This window comes from Carassius carassius, chromosome 10 (genome assembly GCF_963082965.1).
Source record: "Carassius carassius chromosome 10, fCarCar2.1, whole genome shotgun sequence".
NCBI classification, from domain to species: domain Eukaryota; kingdom Metazoa; phylum Chordata; class Actinopteri; order Cypriniformes; family Cyprinidae; genus Carassius; species Carassius carassius.
This window is the reverse complement of record NC_081764.1, coordinates 25,745,359-25,755,939: the sequence shown is the minus strand read 5'-3', so window position 1 is coordinate 25,755,939 and position 10,581 is coordinate 25,745,359. Positions and strand designations below refer to the sequence as shown.

General features: G+C 41.9%; 1 pseudogene; it reads left to right on the top strand.

The window, feature by feature from the left end:
• The first annotated feature begins 6,517 nt into the window (after positions 1–6,517).
• LOC132152007 (serine/threonine-protein kinase pim-1-like) lies at positions 6,518–9,823 on the top strand (annotated as a pseudogene).
• Positions 9,824–10,581: the final 758 nt, after the last annotated feature.

Genomic DNA, 10,581 nt, shown 5'->3' with positions numbered 1-10,581 from the left:
GGGGATCCGGATCTTCGCGATCCGTTCCTTTCAAAGAGCCGTTCTTTTTAAATATTTAGTCAGTTTTAAGAAGCCAGCTTGGGGGCATCTCAGTTTATCCTGGAAATAATCACTGGGAGGAATGATGAGGTGAGATTTGTAGTCAAATAATTAAAACTCAGATATCACACACCAATATCTGAGTTTGAATTATTCTGAAATATTGATTATTACCTCATTTGTCATGTGTGGACTATATTCCATAGGGTTGCACAAATCCCTCTGCTTAGACAGTGACATCACTATTTTGGATTTACCTTTAGTACAAAGTGTATGTGTGTGTAAAGCTACGTTGACTTATGTTATTCATACAATACCTACTCAAATAAACATCAAAAACAAAGCCGGCTGCAATGAATTTCTGTGCAAAACAGCTTTTACTACAAACACTTCCACACAAGAACATTGTTATCACACAAGAACATTTTGATAGAAAACAAAAAATATTTAAAGTAGATAAAATTAGAATAAATAAAATGGAAATGTCTACATACTACATACTATTACTATACTGTAAACTTTGCAAATAGGACATCAGCCCCTTCAAGTCAATGAACAATAACAAAGTGGGCTGCAATGAACATGCACAACTAATAACTAATATCATCACGCTATAAAGGGTTGGCCTGCGCTGGGTGCGCCCCTCCCCCTATAACTGTCTCGCGGAGGAGCTCATTTGTGTGCATCTGTGTGAAATACGCATAGGAAAAAAGAACGACAGAAAGAACGGCTCCCCTCCAGCCACGACTCGGCTCCCATCGTTCATGTTTATGAGCTGTTCAAAAGAATCGGTTCGTTCGCGAACGTCACAACTCTACCAGGTAAACCGAAGGCTTGCAGCCAATGACGCCATTACGTTGAGCGCAAAAGAACTGGTGAACTGTTTTCTTCAACTGGTTTATTGAATCGAACTGTCAGAAAGAACTACTGGTGATTCGAAAACCGATGCAACCGGTTCTTGACATTATCAGGCTAGGCTCGGTGATCTCTCTCTCCACAGCAGTTCAGTCAGCACGCGCAGTCTTCTCAATCACTTGATTCGCTCAATGATGTGCCAGCTTCATCAAACCTGCCATCTACAGTTCTGTTTGTAATGGAATGATTCGTAACATTTTTATAATTGTAACGAGTAACGATGTAGCACATAAAAAAATATCGGAGTAAAAGTATTAAACTCATCGAAAATATGTACTGAAGTAAAAGTGGAAGTAGGAGAAAAAAATAATACTCTAGTAAAGTACAGATACCGCCTTTTAGTACTTAAGTACAGTAGTGAAGTAGTTCTACTTCGTTACTATACATCTCTGGCGTTGTGTAAAACACCATTATAATCTCCTTTGAATGCCGCTTACTTGGTAACAGCAAAGATGTTGAAATAAACATACGCACAATCAGCTTTTCCGCATGCCCCGATAATCAAAACTTCTGCTTAGCGTTTGCTAAATTTCTGCAGATCAGTTTTTGTAACTGTATTTCTTAATCCACCTGTTGCTTTGGCCTTATTTAACAGCCGCTTGCACCACCTGCTGGTGAGCGACTGACAGCAGATAGAGATCATGCCTCTGTGCTCTACTGCTATTCCTGCAGCTCCCGGATGTGAAAGAGCGAATTATCTGCCGAATTTTAACCACTGAATTTGTGGAAGCGAATTTGGAAAGTGAAATAAAATGGACCGATATTTGCCTATCGAATATTATACATCGTATTTTTTAACCGATTTAATATTTTGGAAGTGAATTCTGGAATGTGAATATGAATTATTGAATTTTTAATTATGAAGACCTGTGTGAAATATTTTGAATTGAAATATTCACAGCTTAAACGAACAACTATATAAAATTTCAGGACCTAAAGATGCAAGCCCTGGAAATACAAGGCATTAAAATGCAAGTACTGTTAATGCAATGCATTATTTTTTCAGATGCTTTTTTGTTTCAAAGACATAAGTCATTATTTTACTTCAATACACACAGCTGCCGCTTTTTCGCTAGCAGCAGAGCCCGATGTTCATCTTGTTGGATTAATTCCTGCCGTGGACACGCTTCAGGATTATACACAATGAGACGTAACGACTTTGACGCATGCGCTTCCCCTGCTTATGAACGCCGCGAGCTTTTCGTGCCCGGACATTTTAACGTGTATGAAAACGTTGCAGAAGGCGGAAATCTTGAAACCGCTAATGTTGTTTCGGGCCGCGTGGGAACGCTTGCCTGGCATTTCACAATGGGTGTTATGCACAATTCGTCACGGATACACCATTCAGTATCGAAAAGGCCCGCCTCCTTTCTGCGGAATTTTTGTTGTGCCAAAAAAAGACGACGCGTTGCGACCCATTTTGGATTTACGCCATTTGATTCTTGCACTCAGGACGAGCAAATTCAAGATGTTAACGGTAAAGTCAATTTTGTCTCAGATTCAACCAAACTACTGGTTTGTCACGATCGATCTGAAGGATGTATATTTTCATATTCAGATCATCAAGAGACACAGGAAGTTCCTCAGATTCGCTTTAGAGGGCAAAACGCACGCGTTCTTCCCTTTGGCTTAGCTCTGGCTCCCCGAACTTTTTCAAAATGCATGGACGCAGCTCTGGCCCCGTTGCGGCTCCAGTCGGAAAGTCGGAACATTTCACCCCATTGTCTTCCTCATCGGACGATTTCGGTGACACGGAGGTGTGTTATGTCAATAAAGCAGTGGATGTCAACCGAGTTTCTTCTAGCCGGAGTTCGGCTGGGGATTTGTACTTCCCGAGAGACTGTCACGACGGACGCGTCTATGACCGGTTGGGGAGCTGTTTGTCAAGGGCGCCCAGCTCACGGAGTGTGGACGGCGACACAAAGCAGTTTCCATATAAACAGGTTGGAATTACTGGCAGTTTTTCTAGCTCTCCAGTACTTCTCGAATCTGCTGATCAGCCGTCATGTACTGCTCAGGTCAGACAACATAGCGGTTGTGTCGTATCTGAATCATCAAGGAGGATTACGCTCTCGTCCCCTGTGCAGGCTGGAGATAAATATTCTTCTTTGGTCTCAGAACAGATTTCTGTTGATCCGAGCGGTTCATGTCCCCAGACGTTAGAACTTCGAAGCGGATATGCTATCCAGACAGACTCTGGAGCAGGGGGAATGGAGGTTGCACCCCCAAACGGTGAGCCTCTTATGGCGGATTTTTGGAGAAGCAAGAGTGGACTTATTCGCGTCGAGCATGACTACGCATTGCCTGCTGTGGTTCTCCCTATGCCCTCCATCGCCCCTGGGCTTGGATGCGTTAGCTCACAATTGGTCCAGAACCAGTTTGTATGCTTTTTCCCCTGATTCGTTTAATTCCAGCGGTGTTATCCAGGATACGGCTGGACAGAGTGGAGCAGCTGCTGCTGGTGGCTCCGTGGTGGCCCACACAGCCGTGGTTTGCAGACATGATCAGTCTGTTAGCGGGCTCTCCATGGGAGATTCCCCTCAGACAGGATTTACTATCGCAAGCACAGGGAATGATTTGGCACCCAAGGCCAGATCCATGGAAGCTGTGGGCGTGGCCTCTGGGCGGAGTGAGTTAGTATGTCCCGGTCTTTCTGTTGAAACCACAGAGACTATAATGAATTCTAGAGAAGCTTCTACGAGATGCTTATATGCTTTCAAATGGAAACTGTTTACGACCTGGTGTGGAATTCGTAATATGGATCCAGTTTACTGCCCAGTGGCTTCAGTACTGGAGTTCCTTCAGGACCGTTTCTCTGATGGAGTAACGCCAGCCACTCTGAAAGTTTACGTGGCAGCCATTTCAGCTAACCACGTATATATAGATGGTGCCTCAGTGGGCCGTCATCCGCTGGTTTCTCGTTTTATACAGGGTGCGCGACGACTGAGGCCTTTCCACCCTGCACGAGTTCCTTTATGGGATTTATCCATTGTGTTGCAAGGTTTATCAGGGCATCCGTTTGAGCCCTTGGAGATTATACCGGATAAAATCCTGACTCTAAAGACAGTTCTTCTTGTGGCTTTAACCTCCCTCAAGAGAGTTGGGGATTTACAGGCTCTTTCTGTTTCACCCTCGTGCATGGAATTTGCACTAGGCTCTGTGAAGGTATTGCTGCGACCGAGGCCTAATTATGTCCCTAAGGTCGCTTCTAACCCTTTCCGCTTTCAACAAGTGGTCTTGGAGGCTTTACCCCCTGTAGAGGTGGGGTCAGGAGATCTGAGTCTTTGCCCTGTCAGAGCGCTAAAGACTTATGTTGATCGAACAGCCCCATGGCGTGAGTCTGACCAGCTTTTTGACTGTTTCGGACACAAGAATAAAGGCCATGCTGTCACAAACCAACGCATGTCCCATTGGCTGGTGGAGGCAATATCTTTAGCCTATGAGGCGCGCGGACTCGCTTCGCCCTTAGGAATTGGAGCTCATTCCACGAGAGCAGTGGCTTCTTCACAAGCTTTTCTCAGTGGATCTTCTATGGATGATATCTGTGCTGCGGCAGGATGGTCCTCACCGAGCACTTTTATCAAGTTTTACAGTCTGGATGTGAGGACGGCTCCTGGCTCCCGGGTTCTCTCCGCTTGAGCAGATGCTTCCTTGGATCCCAGCTATCAGGTACGTCGGCGTTATGGTATAGGGTTCCCATACGGTGACGTCACCGCAGCATTGAAGTGACCTATGAAAGGGAACATCTCGGTTATGTATGTAACCACGGTTCCCTGAATAGGGAATGAGATGCTGCGGTCCCGGCCGTTCCATACCTTGATAGCATTCTTCTTCTTCAGTTCATGAAATCTGAGCGAAATAGCACGCGGCACCCAGGTATACGATGCGTACGCATGCGTGGGGTGGTGCCAAGCGCTATTTGGCCAATAGGATTGCCAATGCAATTCGCGAATTCTTTTTTCATTTACACAATGGCATAAATTAATAAATTATTTTCATTGTAAGATAATTTTTTTTTTTTTTTACTCGAGTCTTTTTGGTTTAGTTTTGTCGTGGCCACGAGATATTAATTCTTGGGAACGTGATAATGTCGTGGCCACGAGTTTAATGAATAAACAAACCAGGGTGACCAGAGCAACCTGAGATTATCAGAGATTGATCAAATATTTTTTATCCATCCCACAGTCCATTGATCGTGTCTTTTTATGTAATATATGTTCAAACAAGGCTATTATTATTTTTATCATTACTGTATTTTTTGGACTATAAGTCGCACCTAATTAAGTATGTCGCATCAGTCCAAAAATACGTCATGACGAGGAACAAAACATAAGTCGCACTGGACTATAAGTCACATTTATTTAGAACCAAGAACCAAGAGAAAACATTACCGTCTGTTTTCAGTGGTAGACTACAGGAGCACTGAGCAGTATAGAGCGCCCTCTCGCGGCTGTAGACGGTAATGTTTTCTCTTGGATCATGTCAAATTAATTTTGATTAATAAGTTGCACCTGACTATAAGTCGCAGGACCAGCCAAACTATGAAAAAAAGTGCGTCTTATAGTCCGGAAAATATGGTATATATAATATATCCAAGTGGATGCTGCACACTGCTGGTGGTTGAGGAGAGACCCCCCTCAACCACCGTTGGGGAAGTCGTGGCCTAATGGTTAGAGAGTCGGACTCCCAATCGAAAGGTTGTGAGTTCGAGTCCCGGGCCGGCAGGAATTGTGGGTGGGGGGAGTGCATGTACAGTTCTCTCTCCACCCTCAATACCACGACTTAGGTGCCCTTGAGCAAGGCATCGAACCCCCAACTGCTCCCCGGGCGCCGCAGCATAAATGGCTGCCCACTGCTCCGGGTGTGTGCTTACAGTGTGTGTGTGTGTGTGTGTGTGTGTGCTCACTGCTCTGTGTGTGTGCATTTCGGATGGGTTAAATGCAGAGCACAAATTCTGAGTATGGGTCACCATACTTGGCTGAATGTCACTTCACTTTTAGAATGTCACTTCACATGATTGTACAGTCCTTTGGGTGGACAACAATACAAAATAAAGCACTATATAAATGCATCATTCATTTATTCATTAATTCATATAGTCTAACCGTATATAATCGATAATAATATTATATTAATTAGAGCTATATTTTTATATTTATTGTTATGCTTATTTTCCCCTTTCAATTCGTGTATTGCTTACCTAATTAACGTTCGGTGATAAATGAGTGTTTTCATTTACAAATGAAACTAGCGAATTATTAATTTACTATTATTACAGGGTTAGGATATTTATATAGTTATTGTTAAATTCATCCTCTAAAGTAATCAAAGCTTTATTGGCATGTCGGGCTTTTATAGGATATTACAAAATATATATTTAATGTTTTTATAATAATAAACATTTATTTGAGAATATATAGGCTAGCTTTTACATATTGTTATAAATCTGTTAAAACATTGAGATAAAGCATTTTTGTTAATTTATTAGACATTTGCTTTATTCTAATAGATTTTGCCCTTGTAAGGTTTTATATTATTTTTCTCATGTTTTATATATAAATGAACGGGAATCATTAAGGCTTTCAAAGCCTTCTGACGCCACAGAGCGCGTTCGAATAGAACGCGCGAAGTATATAAAGTGCGTGACATTCTTTCATTCTTTGTGGGTTTGTTATGGTGGTCAGAGAGTTTTTCACAGCGATGGGACAGCGAGTGACAAAAGTGAGTCCGATGACGGTTGGCGAGGTGTACGATCAACATTTTAGTACACCCCCAAAACCCAGCACCAACACGAAGCTTCAACATCCTCGTCCCCGCGATGAGACCCCTGTTGGTGCTGGAGGAGGCGGAGGAGGAGAAGGAGAGGAAAGAGGGGGGGAAGGGGAGAGGAAGGAGGCAGATAGAATGAGGGAGAAAAGAAAGAGCAAGAAATGGTGGCGGGGGTTGTGCTCTTTCTTTAGAGCTGCCAAAAAACACCCAGAGAGCAGCTCAGGTCAGAGAGAGGAGCAGCAGCAGGATGAGGGACAGAAGAGGAAGGTGGCATGGGCAGGAAGAAGTAGTGATGGTACATGACACAACCATGTTATAAAAATAGGATTTTTCACTAGAGCTCTACTTTGACCTTGTAAATCTGTCAGGACCTTCACACACAATATCAAAAATACACATCATACAGACATGGTCAGATATTTATTCCAGAACGTTAAAACATTATTTTTATATGTCTTTATTTACTAATACATGTTAAAACTAGAAATATTCAGAATAGTCTCTATCAAGTCATTTAAATGAATGATCTATGAAGAAAAGTTTAAAATAAATACAGCAGCTCACTTTACAAGGCACTGAGTTCATGTGAAATTGTTACCTTTAATAGACTACATCTTCAGCCGTTACACTGTGGGCGATCAGCTGGGCAAAGGTGGTTTTGGTGAGGTGTATGAAGGGACACGTCTGCAGGATAATCTTAAAGTAAGTCTAATATATAACACATTACCAAGCTAGCAAATGTTTTATCATCCAAACCCTCTTCTTAGTCTATTTTAATTAATACATTTTATTTTTGTTGTTCATCAGGTGGCTTTGAAATACGTCACAAAGACCCAACACACAAAATGTATATTCATTGTAAGTAAATTGCACTGTAAAAACAATATAAAATGTCTGATATTAATATTATTCACAAATTAAGTAAACAAACTGGTCTAAAAATTCAATTCTTCTAGCCTGATCATCCAAATCCCCTTCCAAAAGAGATCGCCCTCACCATCCTGGCAAATAAAGGTCCCAGTGTGCCAGAAATAATCAAGTTACTGGACTGGACGGACCACCCTGACCACTTCGTCATGGTCCTCGAATGTCCCTCTCCCTGTGAGAATCTCGTGGATTTCATCAGACGTCACGGTGGAAGCCTTGATGAGGAAACAACACGGCAGATCATGTGGCAGGCGGCTCACGCAGCAAACATGTGCCACCTCCGCAGAGTGTTCCACCGTGACGTCAAACTAGAGAACATACTAGTAAAAAGGGAGACATCCGAAGTCAGGCTGATTGACTTCGGATGCGGGGACATTTTGAGGAGGTCACCGTACAGGTCATACTGTGGTATGATATAATTAATTTCTTCTAATAGATACAGAACAATCATGCTGCACTAAAGCAAACTTACACATCATACAATCTCCTCTCTCCTCCAGGCACAGCAGTGTACTCCCCTCCAGAGTACCACAGCAGGGGGAAGTACTACGGCGGACTACAGTCTGGTCACTAGGGATTGTGATGTTCGCATTGTTGTGTGGACGCTTCCCTAGTGACTATGACCTGTTCCTGCTACACTGCAAGCTCTGGTCCAAACCCGGCCTGTCAAAAGGTGGGATCTTTATTAACAAAAAATTTATAATTCAGATTCATACAAAACACCTTACAGTTTAGAATAAATAACATGATCAAATAGAGCGAATTTAAAGTAATTTAAGGTGTGAAGTTTAAGGTTATCAAATGTCCTTCATGTCTTCCTGCACAGAATGCTGTGACCTCCTCGGGGCTCTCCTGCATGAGAAGCCAAGCCGGAGACTTTGTCTGGGGCAAATCATATCCCACAAATGGTTTAAGGTAGTGAATACAAGATCAGCTATAAAGAATTAACATCCTCATGACTCATGCGAAAGAACCAAAAAGTCAAACCTGTTCTTCTTTTCTGTTTTGTTTCAGGTCGTCTCGTAAGACCACTCAGCTGGTGTCTCTCGTGCAGCTTTGCGTCTTGCAGGCTGCAGCGGGAGACGCTTCCATCCCTCCTCTCGCCTTTGTGTCTTGCGGGGCGAGCAAGCCTTGTGTAGCGTCTTGCACCTTGGCTCGAGGAAGCAGTATTAGCGTCTGGCGGTACTGCTTTCGGAAGGATGTGTACATATTGTATATATGTACATACTTCTTTTGGTTGCCCCTATTTTTCCCATCATGGCCACTCCATTCCTGAGCTTCCTGCCTCCGCTCTCCAAATGCTAGAGCTCTCTCTTATTCTCTGTCAACAAGCAACCTTAAGATACTAAAGAAGTTCTTGCTATGGCTGCTCCACACCTGTCATAGGCACCCCAGTGGTGTCATTGCCTCCTCTGAGGTTCCTGTAAAGTCCACAGCCACCCTGGGCTCCAGTCTCCCAGTCACCTCTATACAGGCCCAGAGGTGTCTGCCATGTCCATTACTTCTTCAGAGGTTCATGACTGAGATAAGGTTCAGCCACAGCCAGAAATCAAAGCATCTCAGTTCGAAAGCTTCCATCTCAGCCACTCTGGTCTCCAAGCTCCCTTCATCTGTCATTGCTTCTTGGTCCAGTTACTCCTGTTACAGCTGGTAAAGATGGTCCTGTATTAGGTGCCATGGTCTCCAAGCTCCGTGCAATGCAGTCCTAGAGCTCCCTGCCTTTGAACAAAAGATTAAAAATGAATTTCAGAATGTTAAGTGAATAAAAAATTTTTTTATTAAAGAAACATTAAAAGTGCACTTCAAAGTGTTGTTATGACCAGTTCATTTCAAAGCATTGGCAAAACACATAACAGAGGGATCAAACAACAAAGGATATCAAAGCAAATACTTTTATTGTATTAAACTAATACAACAGCAATCAGTGTTAATAATAAACATAAGTCTAAGGGTAATAAAAAAAACCAAGAAAAAATGTCACAACACAACTTTAACTACATGATATAAGAAATACAAAGGTTAGCATAATCAACAAGATCTTACATGTTGAAACCAGAGCAACTCCAGAGAGACCATCCCACAGAGTGCCTGTCTTAGTCAACAGGTAACCCACTAATACATGCTACTAACAAACAATTAACAGAGAAGACCAATTAGGAACTGCCACACTCCGTCCAATAGGAGCTGGAGAAGACTCAGGGTCATCACAGTGTCTGCTTAAAAAATATATTATTAAATAACAAGTATAATGGATTTTAATTGAGTTAGCAAACATTTAACATACATATAAATGGTTAAAGTACATTTGGCAAAACAGTGAACACGTTTTGAATATTGAGTTGGTACACATTTTCTAAGTTTTGAAAAGATGGATAGATAGATAGATAGATTTAATTTAATTTAATTTCTCAATTTTATCTAGTCCTGTTATCTGTAAGTTAGCTATATAATGCTTTGTCCTAATCATTATTTCTATGTTCCCTCTCTTTTTTTCGTCCATGCATCCATTCATTGTTCAGGGACTATGTTATTAAGCGAATATTCACAAATAATACAACACTGGTGTTTCTACCTAAAAGAAAAAACACAATTACACTTGACATCCTAAGCAAAACAACCTAAAAGAATCCAAATATGCTCATTGTGGACATATTAAAAGAAATATGTTGTACAATGGCCTGAAATGCATGAAATAAAAAATATATCTTGCACTTTGAGAGAGTTTCATATTAAAATATAACGTTTATGTTCCGCTTCTCCATACAGCACAGGAATGTCGACAGGCAAATATTAAATAGATAAATATTTAGATAGATAGATAGATAGATAAATAGATAGATAGATAGATAGATAGATAGATAGATAGATAGATAGATAGTGTCACGATTAGATTGAGTGCCCATGAGCTTCAGTAGAGGGCACTCCAGTCAG